Here is a 5,042-nt window from a genome sequence, read left to right on the forward strand (position 1 = left end):
TACGTATGAAAAACCCAAAAGCCTCCATTTTTTAAACCCAAAAACCTCCATTGTTAGATGCAAAAAGCTCCATTCTATTGCTGAAAACCTCATTTTTAGATGTGAAAGCCTTCCTAAGCCTTCATTGCATTGCACAACGCCTCCATTTTCAACAAATATTGGAAAAAAACGTTATTGGATTTGGAAATCTTAAAAATCTTCACTAGAAACCACCATTCCATTGCAGAAAGCTTCCATTTAATGAAAAGGTGTGTATTTTTACCCCTCTCCCCTCTCTTTCCATTATAAGGCATGTTTATAAACTTGAATGAAAGTTTTCAATGTTAAACTACTGTCTTCCATTGCAGAAAGCCTTCAATAACTATTTAATCTTATTTAAATTACTTTAAACACTTTATAATCATTGTTATTTTTCTGTAAACCACTAATTTCTTAAGTTTAACCAGTATTTCACTACCATAAACCGGTACTGAAGTGGGTGTTTATAAGTGGTTTATATAGTTTCTTTGGTTAAGAATCCTCCGTAGTGGTTTATAATCGTAATTAGTGGTTTATTAAGGCTTACCAGTGGTTTAGAGTGTTTATAATTGGTTTATAAGGATTTATAAATGATTTATACAGGGTGAGCAGTAGTTTATAGTGTTTATAAGTGGTTTATATAGGCTTATAAGTAGTTTAAAGTGTTTACAACTGGTTTATATAGGGTAAACAGTGGTTTATATAAGCCTATCAGTGATTTATAATGTTTATAAGTGGTTTATGTAGGCTTATCAGTGGTTTATAGTGTTTATCATTGGTTTATACAGGGTAAGAAGTAGTTTATAGTGTTTATAAGTGGTTTATATAAGCTTATCAGTGGTTTAGAGTGTTTACAACTGGTTTATATAGGGTAAACAGTGGCTTATATAAGCCTATCAGTGGTTTAGACTGTTTATAAGTAGTTTATGTAGGCTTATCAGTGGTTTAGAGTGTTTATACATGGTTTATACAGGGTAAGAAGTAGTTTATAGTGTTTGTAAGTAGTTTATATAGGTTTATCAGTGGTTTAGAATTTTTACAACTGGTTTATATAGGGTAAACAGTGGTTTATATAAGCCTATCAGTGGTTTAGACTGTTTATAAGTGGTTTATGTAGGCTTATCAATGGTTTAGAGTGTTTATACATGGTTTATACAGGGTAAGAAGTGGTTTATATAGACTTACCAGTGGTTTTAGAGTGGCTTATCAGTGGTTTATAGTGTTTATAAGTGGTTTATATAACCCTATCAGTGGTTTAGAGTGTTTATAAGTGATTTATATAGACTTACCAGTGGTTTTAGAGTGTTTATAAGTTGTTTATTTAGGATTATCAATGGTTTAGAGTGTTTATAAGTGGTTTATATTGGCTTAACAGTGGTTTATAGAATTTATAAGTGGTTTATATAGGGTAAGCAGTGGTTCATATTTCCTTGTCATGACTTAGTAGTGGTCTAGAGTGTTTAAAAGTGGCCCGAATTGTCTTAGTAGTGGTTTATGTTGTTTTATGGAGATTTAGTAGTGGTTGAAGTTGTGCATAATTCTAAAATGGCTGCTTTACTTGTTAATTGGAATGATTTTTTTTCAATTGGTTATTTTAACAATGGTTTAATTTTGTGTAAACAGAAGAACGGTAGAACGAAGAGCTTCTTTTATCTTACACGTCGACGGCTTTGTAAAGGATGCGGTATCATTTGAATACATCGGCGGGAAGAAGTTGCCCGTAATTGTGGGTCGAAAAAAAATTGTGAAAAAATTGGAAGCAATTAGGGGTTTAAACCAAACTTTAGGGCTCTAAACCATACAATTCTAAGAAATTAGGGGTTCAAACAAAACTTTACGACTTTAAACCATATATTTCTAAAAAACATAACCAAACTTTAGGGCTTTAAACCATAGATTTCTAAAAAAAATTAGGGTTTTAGTTGCTGATTTTCCAAACTGAAAGAGAGAGAGTACCAACCCTAACTTATTGGTTTGAGTCTAAACTGATTTGGAAAAATTATAGAGTTTTCTAAACTGATTTTTCAAAATATACGGTTTTCTCAACTAATTTGGGAAAATATAGGGTTTTCTAAACTAAATTTCTAAACCAAACTTGGAGGTTTAAACCAATAATCTGTGAAAAATTTGGGGAAAATTAGGGTTTAAACCAAACTTTAAGGCTTTAAACTAGGGGTGGACATGGTTCCGGTTCGAACCGAGGAACCGAACCGAACCGGCACATATGGTTCGGTTCGGTTCGGTTCTATATGTATATGGTTCGGTTCGGTTCGGTTCTATATGTATATGGTTCGGTTCCGGTTCTGAAATCCGGGAACCGGTTCAGATTCGGTTCGGTTCTGGGTTTCGGATTCCGGAACCGAAACCGAACCGAGAACCGACCCTCACCTTAAGTTCTTAAAATCACCCCCCGCCAATTTGATAAAATCACCCCACTATCTATATAAAGTTATAAACACTCTGGACTGCCAGAAAAATGGAAAATGGTACAATAAAAAAGTGCATGAGAGGCCTGATATGCGCCCACCCATGTCAAATAGTGTGATCTGAACCCTTTATTTGGTAGACCCTGTTGTGAACATGACATGATCAGAAAGTTAGTCTCACCGGATGATCCCAAACATCCAATCAATGCCTACAAACAGACAGCTGCAAAAACAGAGTAATATCCACAATCAGGTTGTATGAATGAATTGTTAGAAATTAGGGGTGGACATGGCCTAATAAACAGGGCCATTGGTGAAGGTTGGGTAAACCCAGAACCGAACCGAACCGAACCGATTATATATGGCTCTGGTTCGGTTCGGTTCCATACATATATGGTTCGGTTCTGGTTCCAATTTCAGGGAACCGATTATATATGGTTCGGTTCTGGGTTTAGCCCAAAACCGAACCGAACCGAACCATGTCCACCCTTACTTTAAACCATAGATTTCTAAAAAAATTAGGGGTTTAAACAGCTGAAAGGGAGAGACTACCAACCTGTGAGAGGAGGTTCACTCAGAATAAGAGGATACCAGAGAGAGGTGCACGAACCTGAGGAGCATTGTGACCCTCTAATGGACGGTTGGGATCATCCCATGAGAGAAAGAGGGCATTGTGGCCCTTTAATGGACGGTTGGGATCATCCCATGAGAGAGAGAGAGAGAGAGGGGCATTGTGACCCTCTAATAGACGGTTGGGATCATCCCATGAGAGAGAGGGGGGCATTGTGGCCCTTTAATGGACGGTTGGGATCATCCCATGAGAGAGAGGGGGGCATTGGGGCCCTCTAATGGATGGTTGGGATCATCCCACGAGAGAGAGAGAGAGAGAGAGAGAGAGAGAGAGAGAGAGAGAGAGAGAGAGGGGCATTGTGGCCCTCTAATGGACTGTTGGGATCATCCCATGAGAGAGAAAGAGAGAGGAATTGTGGCCCTCTAATAGACGGTTGGGATCATCCCATGAGAGAGAGGGGGGCATTGTGGCCCTTTAATGGACGGTTGGGATCATCCCATGAGAGAGAGGGGGGCATTGGGGCCCTTTAATGGACGGTTGGGATCATCCCATGAGAGAGAGGGGCATTGGGGCCCTCTAATGGACGGTTGGGATCATCCCACGAGAGAGAGAGAGAGAGAGAGAGAGAGAGAGAGAGAGAGAGAGAGAGAGAGAGAGAGAGGTGACGGTATTTAAAAAATGAGGGTATTTTTGTCCTAAACCCTTGCAAACCAGTCACCATCACTACAGATTGGTTATTTCCAAGTCTCCACTCTTCATATGTCATAGTCAGTAGAAAGTCCTTTCATTTGGTCATTTTCCCTTAATTCAATTCACAGTCCGGGTGCGAATTATCCTTTAGGAGGTGCGAATTTATCATCTCACAAATCATTTCTTCAAGACGTCTCAATAACCCCTCTTTCTCGGTTGTTCTGACCATTACCCGGAAAATGAAAGGAATTTAAAACACAGAGTTGAATTTCTATATAAAAACAATCTCTTAGCCAATTGGTAGAGAGAGTGCCCCGAAACTTCCAATACGCGCAAAAACCTTCTGCCTCGAAACCGCGAGAGGCAAAAGACAAACAGGCAACCGCCTATCGAAAACGTATAAATAGAGAAGAGAAGAGTTACTTCCAAAACATTCGATAAATATCTATCAGAGGACGTACTTATCTTCCTATCTTCCTTATCATCTTCATTCTTTCCTTTGCTCATAAACAGATACCCATTTTAATTCCAATTCCAATTCCAATGAAAACCCAGTTCCCTTTAGACCCCTTTTCATCAGTAGGAACAACGACCACTTGCGGAGACTCCGCTGGCGGTGGAGGGATTATGGTTTGATCCCTTGTGGGCTCGTTTTTCAGCGGAATCAAAAGGGGGTTAAAGGGGAAAATTAGGTTCTTAGTCAACTCATTTGCATCCAAAACACTTTGCTCATCCACATTAAACATATCTGCGATCGCAGAAATGGTATCGCCCCAAGTAATCAGATAATTCAATAAGAACTTCACACCACTACTAGTCTGATTTCTACTAGGACAAGCACATCTCAAGGGGACTAACAGTTCTAAACCCGCAGTCAAATTCCTACTATCACGAGTGTTCTGATTCATCAAAGCTTGGCAAGTAGCAAGGCCCTGGTATGTATCATTTGCGACAATCAAATACGTCTCACCTTCATTTCTCAAACTATAAGAAGCATTGTGCTGATAGAAATTACCTGAACAAGAACAACTCAGAGGAACTAAGATTAGGGTATCCTTGGGAATCTTCTCCACGTCAGTAACACCATTGATTTGAGCAATCTTTGATGCGTTTGAGTTCAAAAGGTAGCCAATTGTTACAGCTGAGTCATAAGGGGGTTGGGATCTGAAGGTGAGATAGGAATCACAAGAGCTTTGTACTCCATTACAGAGAAACCCAAGAGTGGAAGGGGTATTGGCAGAACAGTCAAATTGTTTGTTGTTAAGGAAAGTTTGTTGGGCATCAAAGAGTGAGAAATAAGAAAAGAAAAGAGCCCAAAACAACAAGGAGGGTTTCAT

General features: G+C 38.9%; 1 pseudogene; it reads right to left on the reverse strand.

Annotated features, from left to right (window-relative positions):
- Window positions 1–4,208: 4,208 nt before the first annotated feature.
- Window positions 4,209–5,042, reverse strand: LOC143865387 (protein LYK5 pseudogene; annotated as a pseudogene).

The sequence above is a fragment of the Tasmannia lanceolata genome, unplaced genomic scaffold (genome assembly GCF_043159265.1).
Source record: "Tasmannia lanceolata isolate RefF3 unplaced genomic scaffold, GAP_Taslan_0.1 ptg000003l, whole genome shotgun sequence".
Taxonomy (NCBI): domain Eukaryota; kingdom Viridiplantae; phylum Streptophyta; class Magnoliopsida; order Canellales; family Winteraceae; genus Tasmannia; species Tasmannia lanceolata.